General features: G+C 37.8%; 1 long non-coding RNA gene across 1 annotated transcript in view; it reads left to right on the forward strand.

Annotated features, from left to right (window-relative positions):
* The window catches only part of LOC309807169, a 170,720-nt gene extending 159,222 nt beyond the window's left edge, over positions 1-11,498 (forward strand). Inside the window, exon 6 of the long non-coding RNA XR_014294522.1 lies at positions 11,134-11,498. This is a non-coding gene — a long non-coding RNA (uncharacterized lncRNA). The remainder of the gene's footprint in view (positions 1-11,133) is intronic.
* Positions 11,499-14,491: the final 2,993 nt, after the last annotated feature.

Raw genomic sequence — 14,491 nt, forward strand, 5'->3', positions numbered from 1 at the left:
ATTCTAGAGTTGGGGGAGGAAAATGAAAAGATGAACCCAGAACATCGTGTGGTGCCAGGTAGCAAGGAAGTTTTCAAATAATGATGGAGGCCTGTCAAAAGAACACAGCTAGCTTGTTGGGCCCCTCTGGCCTAATCTGGGATGCTGCTCAGCATCAAAATATATAATGATAGTAATAGGTTGCAGTCCATTAAATAAAATAGGAACCTATGAGTCTATACTGAAATAAACAAACTAATAATGAAGAGAAGAGAAAGCTCTTCCTTCCAGTAGAAAGCCAACTAACAAATAATTGTGGAAAGAACAATTTAGGAAACAATTTGGGAAAATAGTCATTTGGAAACCATCTTAGTGATAATTGATTCAGGCAAGAAACATCAAGGGGTGAACTAGTGGGTGAAATGGAGGGAAGAAGGGGATTTTTACATGGTTACAAAGTATCATCTCACAAAATGTGTATTACTCAGGAAAAAAATTACCATCACCTGTAATGGGATTAAACGGACACTATACGTCACCCAATAGTTTCTGTGGTAGTCTGGCCAAAAACACAAACCCAAATTGAAGAACATTCTATAAAATAACTGCCTATAATTTCAAAAATGTCAAGGTCATGAAAGTGTGAATAGAACATATTGTCTGCCATATCAGTAAACAAAAGATGCTGCAGCCATCAACCCACCACATTATGGCCACTCCAACAGTGAGCCCTGAGGGAACTCAGGAGAGAAACAGGATGCCTGCCATCTAACAGTCAGCCACTGCAGCCATGACAGTACACCCCGAGGTGACTCAGGGTGAGAAAGCACAGGATACTGACCCCAGGGAGCTGAGGTGCATATCAAAGGAATGATTTCATTGAGCCCAGACTCTTGCATCTTCCCATACACAGAAAAGCACTAATTTCCTTAACTTGAGATGTCTGGTTTTCCTTAATTAACAATAATTTTTTGATGTTCCAACCACCTGGTCTTTGATGCAAAAACTATATATCTTGGCTCCTCTCTTACCTGTTTGGATCGGTCACTTAGAGTTAAAAGTCCAGGAAAAACAGAGGATCTGTTCCAGGTTGAAGGAAAGGAGAGGGACATGACCCCTGGGGCATAATTGGCAGAACGTGAATGAGGTCTCCAGCTGAGAGTACTTTCTACTCTTCTTACAACTTTTCTGTAAGTTTAAAGTTGCTTCAAAATGAAAATTAAAAAAAGAAAACATTTAAAAACCAATCATCTAAATTATTCAAGCTCACCTTACTATATGGAAAAATAGGATTTAGACTCACACAAGAGGAGCTACTTCACAGTGTTGCTCTGAGGAGCTAGTGAAAGAGTGTGAAAGCTATTTGTAAATTTAAATTGTTATATCCACTAAATAGAAGAATAAATGCTAGAGATTTTGAGAACACTCAAGAGAGAAAAAATTTTATTGTAAACAATCTGTAAAACCATACTCATGCAAATTAAATTTAGCTTTGCTTAATTATGTAAGGGAAAAATAGAAATAAAAGATAAGTCCAAACAAGTTAAAAGTTTGTGATTCATTAAGTGCCTGTGATAAATCTCATTTTATACACAAAAGATATGATCTTTATTAATGGAAAAGGTGTTTTCTTTTCTGACGTCCTTTAACTAAGCATTGAAGAAATCTTCAAAGAGTATAGATTTGAAAGTTGCCAAATCATCAGGCTAAATATTAGCTTAGCCTTGGTCTAGCCCTGATTGAGGAAGGAGAGTTATATGACCTCTCAAATTCCCAGAAAAAATTACAATGGTCAGAAATGTGATATAATTTTAAATGTACATGAAACAAGTCATCCTAAATTGGGAAAATTAAATAATTAAATTATTTGTTCTCTGAATTCAAAAATATCTAAAAAATTTATCAAGTTAGGTAATAAAAACAATAAAATTATGAGTACATTTGAATAGAGAAAGACATCATTACCATACTCAGTTTATGTGCTCCCATTCCAGCGTTTTAGCCAGATTATACCACATTACACCCATGTCCCTGTGCTCCTCCCTAGTCTCCTTAATTTAAGTTCTTTTCCTTTTCCAGGTCTTTAAATGGTTTTCTCCAAGGCCCATCACTAATCATCTTATTTGTGTATTCTCTTCTATGTATTCTCATCTTCTATGTGTTCTCTCTGGGTAACCTCATAAATTACTGTAGTTCAAGATCCACATATATGCTGATGAAACCTCAACTTTTATCATCAACCCAGATGACATATCTTTTTAAAAATATTTCATACTGAATATATTCAGAAGAATTATTTAAAACCTCTATGCAGGGTATGGAGAGCAACAATTAAAAAAGATATCCATTGTGTGTCTTCACCCCAAAACCCTGTGTTCTCCAGCCCACCCTGCCCCCAACAGCAATATGGAAAATAGCCAGATGATGTATCTTTTAAGATATATCCAACAGTCTCCTGGGATCTCCACTTTACTCTCTTTCCATAGTCACTGCATAGTGGGCATCTACTGTATTGTCTGCTTAGAGCAGCAGCACTGGTCGACTGGGAAGTTATACTTTCACATATGTAATTTGAATGAAACTTCTTCTAGGCTGTGTCTCCCTGGAAGAAAGAAAATTCATCCAGGTGAGAAAGGTATCTGACCCTTGCTGGGCCAGTCACAGTTTCCCATTTTTCTGGCTACCTTTAATTGGTGTAGGAATGGTCTAATCAGTGACACAAGGGCAAGAATTAGACCAGTTTTCCAGGATTATTGAATTTGGACTTAGAGACTGATCCCTTCTGGGGGATTGGAGATGTGAGGTTCTGAAGTTATTTGCAGCCATGTCCCCCACTGGGTGGAAATGCCAGGTGCCCATAGGAGAAAATAAAGCAGAAATGAGAGGGAGATAAGGGAGGGGGAGGGGAGAAGGGGACTGGGGAGAGCTGGAAGTGTTTCATCCTCCTTGAGGCTTAGATACACATCTTTTTTTGTGACTGTGTGAGTCTTCTGGTAAATTTCCCCTTGATCTGAGCCAATAGTTCAGTTCTAGTTGGATTTTTGTCACTTGCATTCAAAATTCAGACTAATTCTCCTCTCAAATTCAAGTAAGTCCAAAATAAAGCTCATTGTGTTTTGCAGTGTGCCTTTTCCACCCCTGGCCCAGCCTATAACTCCTCTTACATTCTCTAGCTTGGCAATGACACTAGCCTTCAGGATGGTATGTAACCTCTATGCCCTGGTAGAACTGTCATGGTTGCTCATGGCCTTTTGATTCACCATTACTCAGCCATACTGGTAGATAAACATTTTTACTATCACTGTGCCAACATCTATCCAGAAATCAGGAATTTATCCTTGATTCCTGATCCTCTATACCTCTATTTGTTCTTCCATAGCTTTTTAGTTATGAAAATACATATTTAATTTTTGCTATCTTTTAAATTTTTTGTTTTGAAATGATTTCAGGCTTACAAAACATTGCAAAAATAGTGCAAATAATTCAACTACATTTCACACAGATTCTCCAAATGTTAACATATTACATAACCTTAGTCAAATTGTCAAAATCAGGAAACTAACTTTGGATACAGTACTGTTATCTAATCCAGTGGTTCTCATATTGTGGTCCAGGCACCCAGGGAGGTCCATGAGGAACTTTCACAGGATCCATGGGGTTAAATTCCGCTATATTGCTAAGCATTATTTTCCTTCCCTATGCTCATTCTTTTTTTTTTTTTTTTGCGGTACACGGGCCTCTCACTGTTGTGGCCTCTCCCCGTTGCGGAGCACAGGACCCGGACGCGCAGGCTCAACGGCCATGGCTCACGGGCCCAGCTGCTCCGCGGCATGTGGGATCTTCCCGGACCGGGGCACGAACCCGTGTCCCCTGCATCGGCAGGCGGGTTCTCAACCACTGCGCCACCAGGGAAGCCCTATGCTCATTCTTTCATACATGTATGGTATAGTTTTTCAGAGACTACATGATATGTAATACTGCAACAGATTAAATACACAAGCAGATATGAGAAACAAATTTTCTTCTATAAAGCCAGACATTAAAGAGCTTTTTTAAAATGTGAAACAATGCCACTCTTCTCACTATTTTTTTTGAAAATGTTATAAAAATGTGCTATGTTAACATGTAATATTACATGTTATTACATGTTATAATAAAAATGGCTGGACTCTTTGACATAAATCAAAGCAAGATCTTTTTTCCGCCTCCTAGTGTAATGGAAATAAAAACAAAAAGAAACAAATGGGACCTAATGAAACTTCAATGCTTTTGCACACCAAAGGAAACCATAAACAAGATGAAAAGACAACCCTCAGAATGGGAGAAAATATTTGCAAACGAATCAATGGACAAAGGATTAATCTCCAAAATATATAAACAGCTCATGCAGCTCAATATTAAAGAAACAAACAACCCAATCCAAAAATGGGAAGAAGATCTAAATAGACATTTCTCCAAAGAAGACATACAGATGGCCAAGAAGCCCATGAAAAGCTGCTCAACATCACTAATTATTAGAGAAATGCGAATCAAAACTACAATGAGGTATCACCTCACACCAGTTAGAATGGGCATCATTAGAAAATCTACAAACAACAAATGCTGGAGAGGGTGTGGAGAAAAGGGAACCCTCTTGCACTGTTGGTGGGAATGTAAATGGATACAGCCACTATGGAGAACAGTATGGAGGTTCCTTAAAAAACCAAAAATAGAATTACCATATGATCCAGCAATCCCCCTACTGGGAATATACCCAGAGAAAACCGTAATTCAAAAAGACACATGCACCCCAATGTTCATTGCAGCACTATTTACAATAGCCAGGTCATGGAAGTAACCTAAATGCCCATCGAGAGACGAATGGATAAAGAAGATGTGGTACATATATACAATGGAATATTACTCAGCCATAAAAAGGAACGAAATTGAGTCATTTGTTGGGACGTGGATGGATCTAGAGACTGTCATACAGAGTGAAGTAAGTCAGAAAGAGAAAAACAAATATCATATATTAACACATGTATGTGGAACCTAGAAAAATGGTACAGATGAACCGATTTGCAGGGAAGAAGTTGAGACACAGAAGTAGAGAACAAACACCAAGTATGGACACCAAGGGGGGAAAACCGAGGTGGGGCGGGGATGGTGGTGTGCTGAACTGGGCTATTGGGATTGACATGTATACACTGATGTGTATAAAACTGATGACTAATAAGAACCTGCGGTATAAAAAAAACAACCAACCAACAAACAAAAACAACTAATACTAAACTTTCTTTGGGTTATTTGTATGGAAATATGTTAATATAAATGTTTCAGACATTACATGAAATTTCTAAAAATCTTATATGATCTGGTATAATGTTATAAGTCATAATTCTAGTTATTACTTTAAAATATATATCTCAGAAACAACTAAATTTCCTTGTCAATTGCGTCATTATGAACTTTCATCAAATCTTTAACCGTGGTCATTTTTAAGTCTTCTGTCATTTACAAACAGTTCTGGGTGTACTCTGATGTTTTTGCAAATATGTTCCTATAAAAGGGTTTCATCTTCAAGGAATTCATGGAAAAGACTCTGACAAGTACAGGTTTCTGGTAACTGACTATACTGCTGAACTGAATGAATAAGCATTTTCAGAAATCTAATGGAAAACTGATGAATTCATAAAAGTGCTAACAAAAGCTCAAGATGAAAAAAAATTAATTACATGGGACTGAGTGAACTGATGAGGATGATTATAATTTTTGTGACTTTCTGTTTGAATTAAAAAAAAAATCCCACAAGGACTCAGAGGCAAAAAATATACAAATCAATTTTCACTGCAAAGTAAAGGAGCTGTTACAGTGGAGGATTACTGGACTGAATGTCAATATTATGACAGAGTATGAGTGTGTTTTGTGTTTGGTAATTGCAGGCATTGTTGCTTTTGTTGTGGTCATCCATTTACAATGCTTGGTATCAGTTTATTTATCTCTTGTAAAAATAAAATACAGTGTGTGTGTGTGAAAAAAAAGGCTGGAATCAGCCATTTTTCCAAGGAGTCTTGGTTCCTTTTATTGGAGAACAACATTTAAGAATCAAGATTTGGACTAGCTGTGCTAATTTGTACTGGGTTGTCTTTACTTGTTTTTTGGCTGCTTTTGGGTCTTCACTTCTGCACGTGGTCTTTCTCTAGTTGCGGTGAGTGGGGGCTACTCTTCGTTGCGGTGCGCAGGCTTCTCATTGTGGTGGCTTCTCTTGTTGTGGAGCACGGGCTCTAGGCAGCGTGGCCTCAGTAGTTGTGGCTCACTGGCCTAGTTGCTCTGCGGCATGTGGGATCTTCCCGGACCAGGGATCGAATCCTTGTCCCCTGCACTGGCAGGCAGATTCTTAACCACTGTGCCACCATGGAAGTCCCATCTTTACTTATTTTTAATAATTTTTTTTTGTTATTACAAAAATTTTACAAAACCCATGCCCATTATTTATCAAAAGAAAGATTAAAAAGTAAATTAAAAACCACCCACAATTCTACCGTCTAGAGATTATCAGTGTTATTTCAAAAATATTTAAAATATAATATTAAACATATATATAAAATATTTAAAGAACATAATCTCCATTTCTAAACGGCTTACTAAGTCCTGTGAAGTCTTTCTTTGCAGTGTCTTTGGAGTCTGTTTCCTTCTTTCCTCCTTCACTGTCTCTGTTCAGGCTTTCATTATTTCTTACTTGGATTATTAAAATAGCTTCCTTACCAGTCTCTCTGTATCAGTCTTATAACATTCTTACCCAAACTATCCTCTTACCAAAGTAACATTTAAAAAAATACAATATAATCATATTAGCATGTACATAAAATCTTTCAATGGCTCTACTTGGCCTCTAAGAAAATGCTCATGATCCTTTGCATGACATTCCTGTCCTGGCCCTGCCATCTTCAGCCTCTTTTCCCAGTGTCTCTCATTGCAGCCTTTGCTATAGCTGTAATGAACTCCTTATCACCCCTGAATTGTGCCATGAGCTGTAATCCTGATCTGTCTTTCCTATTTTGTTCTCTCAGTCAGGGACACCCTCCTACACATCTCTCTTAGCCTGCCTGTCCATTTATTTATTTTTTTTAGATTGAAGTATAGATGATTTACAATATTATATTATTTTCAGGTGTACAGCATAGTGATTCAGTATTTTTACAGTTTATACTCCATTAAAAGTTCTTACAAGATAAAGGTTGTAATTCCTTGTGCTGTACAATATATCCATGTTGCTTATCCATTTTATACATAGCAGTTTGTATCTCTTAATCCCATACCCCTAATTTGCCCCTCCCCCTCTTCCCACTCCCCTTTGGTAACCACTAGTTTATTCTCTATATCTGTGAGTCTGTTTCTGTTTTGCTATATACATTCATTTGTATTATGTTTTTGATTCCACATATAAGTGATAACATGCAGTATTTGACTAATTTCACTAAGTGTAATATTCTCTAGGTCCATCCACATTACTGCAAATGCCACAATTTTATTATCTTTTATGGCTGATTAATATTCTATTGTATATGTATACTACATCTTCTTTATCCAATTGTTGATGGACACTTATGTTGCTTCCACATGTTGGCTATTGTAAATAGTGCTACTGTGAACACTGGGGTGCATGGATCTTTCTGAATTAGTGTTTTCACTTTTTCCCGGATATATCCCAGGAGTGGAATTGTTGGGTCATGTGGTAGTTCTATTTTTAGTTTTTTGAGGAACCTCCATACTGTTTTCCATAGTGGTTGCACCAATTTACATTCCTACCAACAGTGGGAATTCCCTTTTCTCCACATCCTCTCCAGCATTTGTTATTTGTAGACTTTCTGACAGGTGTGAGGTGGTATCTCCTTGTTGTTTTGATTTGTATTTCTCTAATAATTAGCATTATTAGGCACATATATGTTAACGAGCATAATATCCTCTTCTTTATTGATCCCTTGATCATTATACAATGCTCTGCTCTTTTTGTTATAGTCTTTCTTTTAAAGTCTACTTTGTCTGATATGAGTATAGCTACCCCTGTCTTCTTGTAAACCTAGTAGTTTCTTTAGACTTTAGAAAAAGGTTAAACATAATATGATTTGGAGTTGACATATCTAACATGTTAATTTTTGTGGTACATATATCAAAGTAAGAATTTGTCCATTGTTACAGATGGGGTTCCCCTAGTAACACACCCTGTAGTGGACATGAGAGTGTAGGAAGTTATGGGGGAGTGCTCTTGGGACCACCAATTGTGGAAGGGAGGGGAAAGAAGCAGGATTAAGCAGAAGGAGAAGCTGAGCTGTGATATACTCTCAGGATGGTGTCAGCATCCCATGGACAGCTCTGGAGGGTCCTTCAAAGTTGTCCTGAGTTGGAGCATGATTGATTTGCCTTATAACCCCCACATGTAATAAGGATGTGGTTTGCCTTGGAAGAGGCAAAATCTCTTCAGTTGAAGCAGTTCAGAAAAGGGCTAAGGATTGAGGGCTGTCGTCTACAGTGCTCCTAACAGCCGGGGGAATAATCCTTTAGTTCAGAGGAGCATCTAGACATTGCACCATAGCATCCACTACATCTACAAATACTGTGCTCTGTATGGTTTGGATTCCATCAACACTGAGCATAATTGTGGGTGGCGGGAGGTGGGGGTGGGCAGGTGCATTCCTTAAGAATATTCTAGGGCTCCAGTGAACATAAAAGGGAACATACGGGAGGCTTGCCAGCCGGACACACAAATCCACCCTTTCCAGTGAACTTTAGGGCAGTATAGCAACAACAATGAAATCCTTCAATTTGGAATTGGACGGGCAGAGCCTTTCTTTCTTTGAGGTAGCTATGAAGGCAGACTACTGGAAGCTCTCAGCCAACTAGAAAATGTTTCATCTGAGAAAGAGAAGTTACAAGGAAGACAAAGGGAGTGGGATTATGTGATGGCAGAACCGTCAGCTAGGATTTCTGTGAGAAAGGACAGAACTCAATAAAACTTACACCGTGAACTGAATTTAAAATAAATTTAATAATAATGACTTAAAATAATTTGATTTTAGACTTCTGGTTTTATTGCTCCTCAGCGCCCATTATTCGGTTTAATGTTTCTGTCTAAAGAAGAAAAAAAAATATTTTAAATACTGAAATTCTGCAAATGTGGTCATTTCAAAATCTTCAGCGAGGATTCTAATAGAATAAAGAAGTCACTAAATGTAAAGATTTGTGTTTTTAAATGAAGAAAAATTGTGAATAAAGTGCAGTGTGGGTAGCAGTGATTTAAAAGAGGTGTATATAAATAAAGGCTAGTTGTCTTAGACCACATAATTTTAGTAATTCAGGAGCACACAATAAAACAACCACAGGGTTTCCTGTTCAGTGTTCCCAGCAATTAAAAATGTATTTTGCATTTATCATTTATCAAGCTTCTCAAATAATTTTATTTTAATGTCTATGAAGGCAGAACTACTGATCCCTCCATTCTATAATCCCAAGGTACTTATGTCAATAAATGTTTTCTTAAAACAAGAATGATAGTTAAATAAAACCTTAATTTTGTTTTATAAACCTTTCCCTAATAATTTGGGGCATATTCAAAGGAAACAAATTCACTAGTTATGGCTCATTTACAATTAACCAGAATCTAAACAAGGCCAACATTCCATTTGGGGAAGGACTTATTGGCCCACTTGAGATGTAGGTGATGTTTTGATAACAAGACAATAGTCCTGAAACTTTTTTTAGAATATCTACCATTTGGACAAGTCTGCTTATGCATAATGATGGGAAATTTCAGTTAAATTAAGTTATTGATTTCTTCAATTACTTACATATATGCAAGATAAGCAGGCACTTACAGCTGTGTGATCTTTGGTAAGGTAATTTACCTTTCTGAGATTCGGTTTCTTTAATTAAGAAATGAGGATATTAAAACTTAATACATTGAGTTATGTGAATCAAATGAGATAGTGTATATAAAGGCTTATCATGATACCTGAAATGTAGAAAGTGCTGGATAAATGTTTGCTATTATTATATATTATGTACACATATATAATATCCAATTATAGTTTCTTTTTTTTTTTTTTGCGGTATACGGGCCTCTCAGTGTTGTGGCCTCTCCCGTTGCGGAGCACAGGCTCCGGATGCGCAGGCTCAGCGGCCATGGCTCACAGGCCCAGCCGCTCCGCGGCATGTGGGACCTTCCTGGACCGGGTCACGAACCCGTGTCCCTTGCATCGGCAGGTGGACTCTCAACCACTGGGCCACCAGGGAAGCCCCAATTATAATTTAACATAATAATTATAATTATAAGATATAATTTATCTATAAAGCTTCTCAGTATCACTCCCTCTTGACTTGAATCCTTTCAAGTGTGCTTAGAAGGACTACACAAATAAGTACAGCTGAATGAGTGGCTATAAGAGTACCCTCTAGTTTTCTTTTCTCTCATACTTGTCTCCCTCCCAATCTTTTAAACATATCCTAAATTTATCAACCCTACCCCCACCCAACGACTCCCACAATTGAAAAGCATCTCTTTGTCTAGGACACAGGGCTCACTGTGCATTCCCTCCCCACCCCCATCCCTTCCCGGTCGGCCCCACAAAGTTCTCTGGAACATTGCTTAGGAAGTTTTTGCCGACAAAAGTTGAAAGAATAGCTGATCAAAGTTTACAACTCTCCCAGTTACTCATTCTCATAACAAATGGCCACATGCCTGCACTAGTGATTTTGTAGTAAACATGACCCAGCTCTGTCCTTGGGGAGCTCACTAGCTGGTTTAAGAGACAGCAATTCAAAAGAGCAATTATAAAACAGGGGTCAAGGCAGACATAGGTTGTGATTTTTATGGAATTATTGCAGAGGTCAGGGAAAGCTTCCTGAGTGTGGTGGGACGGGCAGCAGTGAACCGGGCAAAAGAAAAGAAAGGTGGCACTTTAGAAAGTGGGATATCTGAGATGGCCTGGCTTGTACAAGAGGCAGTGTGGCAAGACACAAGGCAGAGGAGGCGGGGGAGCCAGTCACAGGGTGTCTTCTGCATCCCATTAAGTACCTGGACTTTACCTTGTGGAAGTGAGGGTTTTAACCCTGCCTGTACTTGCAGCTTTAACTTCCTGGTTTTTCCTGTTTTTGTGTACCTTCTTCTATTGATTCTAGTATCAAGAATAGAATTGTGATTCTAGCTGAAAATGTGCATTCTTGAGAAATTGGAGTCCATGGGGAACAGGAAGAAGCTTCCGACACGTCCTCCTGCCACTACGGCTGAGTCTACAGCGTGCTCCTGTGTTCTCCCTAGGGAGGCGCTGGTTTCTTTTGGCCTTATTTTTTTACTTTTTTTTTTCCTAAACCATGTCATCTTTTCTTTTTTCTGCTCAAGTGAGAAGTGTCTAGATTTCATTCTCATGTCTCATTTCTCTGGTTACTGTTTTAAAAGAAAATTTCTGACTTTTAACTCTGAATATTCTATTATTATAATGAGAAAAGTAGTCACTCAAAACAAATGTACTTATTGTAAGGTAGGTCTTCTTTTCAACAGTCACTGCAAAACCAATGATGGCCTGGACTTTAGCTGAAGTCATACACACTCATCACTCATTCGAATGATTTCTTTCTTTCTCTCTCTCTTTCTTTCTTTCTCTCTTTCTTCTTGGAGATTGAATGCAAGGGAAATTTAATTTTAGTTAATACTTTTATTTTTCATTTTGTCATTGCAGTTGGATTTGTTTCCCTCAAAGCTTATTGCTCTGTTGTATATTAAGAGTTACAGACTTTGTCTGTAATTTCTCATTTCACCTGTTCCTTTTTCCCTGGAGCATTGAATTTTGAAAAATTCTAGCATGTGTCATTTAAAATCAGGTGTGCCCCCTCCCCCAACCCCAATTTTTATTAAAGAGGAATGAGTAAAAAGTGAAATGAGAAAGAAAAGGTACCTAAGTGTTGCTTCACACATTAATTATAATGCATGATTTTAATTAGGAATGCAAACTCAGCTGTGTTTTCACATTATTAAGTAATACTAAGTTTTTCTCAGAAAGTCTTTCAAATGTTAAACACTTACTTTAAATCAAGGGATGTAATTTCTTCATCTGCAAATAGCTAGTTGGTTTTAGAGTCTTTGGGGGACAGGAACAGAGGTTAGAATCATTAATAGACAGTGGCAAGTAAGAGTGTCTTGTGGTGTCCAAGACTCAAGGTCAAGCTGACAGTGGTAGGCATGAAACTATGGCTTAGCTGGTGGGGCTAAATGATCTAAAACATTTGCATTTATTTTTCCCCAAGACCATCATCATTAAATCAAAGTCATTCTTTACTTCTGTACACTAGCCTGAGAAAGTGGCAAGTTGCCCTTTTATAATTTCTTTCCTTCTCCTTGATGTTCATCTTACCCTGATTTCACCTGAATGAAATGGCCATGGTGGCAATGAGCCGTATCTCTTAACGGTTGACTTTTCCTGGGGTATTTTGTATCCTCTAATCCTATTTGACCTCTTGAATGCTGAGGCGATCCTTTTGGTTTACACTGCAAAATAATCTGAACACCTGGCTAGTAGCCCTTGAGGAATTAAACTCCAACTTTTTGTTCAGAGACTATTTGGCATCATTTGGCGTTATTATCGATCAACGTAGTTTTGTTGTTTGTCTCCATAGAGGTTTGATATAGTTGCCATTGCCAGGTTTCCATCAGGATAACAGAATATGATAGTACTACAAAGAACAATGCTGAATATTTTCAGTGGCTCTATTTTTTCATGTCTTAAATAAGAATTTTTGTTAGGTAGCATTTTCATATAACTCCATTTCAGTACTTAGCCCCTTTCATTTGGGTTATTTATTGTATTTCTGTTTCCCACATTATATTATGAGATCTCTAAAAGCAGAAATCATATTTCACTCATCTTTGATTTCCTAGTCCCATAAGATCTAATACAAACTGTAGAGAACCGTTTAGAAAATATACACTGTGTCAAATAAATTATAGCAGCAACAAAAATATTGACTTGGAACCAGAATTGTGCTCTGAATTCAGAAGCATTTACTTTTTTCCCCTTGGGAACCCAGGATCTTTTAAAAAATGCTAATTTGCAGTTTGAAACTGTTGAAAATACAAGAAGCAGCAGCAAAAGAGACCAAGCAGTCACTTTTGGATATTATAATTACACCTCAGGTTTGTTTATTATAGCTCTTCAGGTTTAATCATGCTCTTGATTCGATGAAATGTCATAGAATCACAGGACTGAGAAGGTCTCAAAAGGTCTTTAGTCTCTGTCTCTAAAGAGACAGGAGTTTGAACTTCTGCAAACATTTGCTTACCTTATAATTTTCTTTCAAAATACCCAGGAAAAGAAGGACACACAGAAATCCAAAGACTTTTTTGAATAAATAATATTTCACTTAAGCCTATTTTGCTTATGGTTTAACAGATATATCTGTTCTCAGTTCCTCCTTTTCTTGCCACTTCTGACATTTCCCTTTCTCTGATCTCTTTCTCCTTCTCTTTTCAAAGACAACTTTAAATCCCGGCCATACAGAACAACTTAGCAATGATTCTGGTTTCTCGAGCATGCACCTGCAGCCTGCAGGTGATTCTTACCTTTGACTAGTAGTGGTTAATTCACAGACAGTTACTCTATGACAAATACAGTGCTTTCTCTAACAGAGATTTTGGTGACTGAGATTTTTCTTCATCTCATTACATTTTCATGTACTCTTCTTCTAAATAAGTGACTCCATTCCTTCATTCTTTCAACATAGTGCTTCCTTTCCAGAAAGAAAATACACCTTTGTTTCCTCTCTTTTTGGTCCTCTGCTCAGGTCAACACCCATCATCTAGGTTTAGACCCAGAGCAGATTATAGGTTTCTAAAAAAGGCCAGACCACTCCAGATTGTAGCATTCATGGGTGGTTGAAAGTGCTGATGACTCAGTTCCTGGGATTTGCCAGATACCACCATTTGCAACTCAAACTATATTTTACCATTATTATTTTTAAATCTTCATTTGTTTTCTATCAGATTTCTGGGTTTTCTACTCTACTCATTTTGTTCTATTCTCGGACTCAGTAGAGTAAGGCTGTTCCTTTTTTCTACTCTTCAAGGCCAAATGATTCTAAGGGTTACAGCTGGGTATATGCTGGTTGTCTGACTACTTTCCTTTGGTCAATTCAAGGCATATAGATTGTACCCACTCTGATCACTTAGTTGTGGACTTCCTGGCCTGCTGTCTTGAGAAAGACTTTGGATAAATGTGATGATAGTCATACCATGCAGTGTGCTAAGGGAAGAGGATGGGAGGGAAAACGCTAGGTGTGGGGAGTCAGGGAAGGATTTCCAGGAGACGGGAACTCTATCTGGTGTCCTAAAGACTGAGAAGGAGAAGGCCAGGTGAAGCAGACAGGATAGTAGAGGGAGAGAGTTCTGGGAAATAAAACAGCAGGTTCAAAGACCTGAAATTGAAAGAGAACATGGCCACATTTAGGCAAACTTGTGAAAGATTGGCATGGCTTAAGCATCAGACAC

Source organism: Mesoplodon mirus (genome assembly GCF_964341445.2).
Source record: "Mesoplodon mirus genome assembly, chromosome: 7".
In the NCBI taxonomy this organism is placed as follows: Eukaryota; Metazoa; Chordata; class Mammalia; order Artiodactyla; family Ziphiidae; genus Mesoplodon; species Mesoplodon mirus.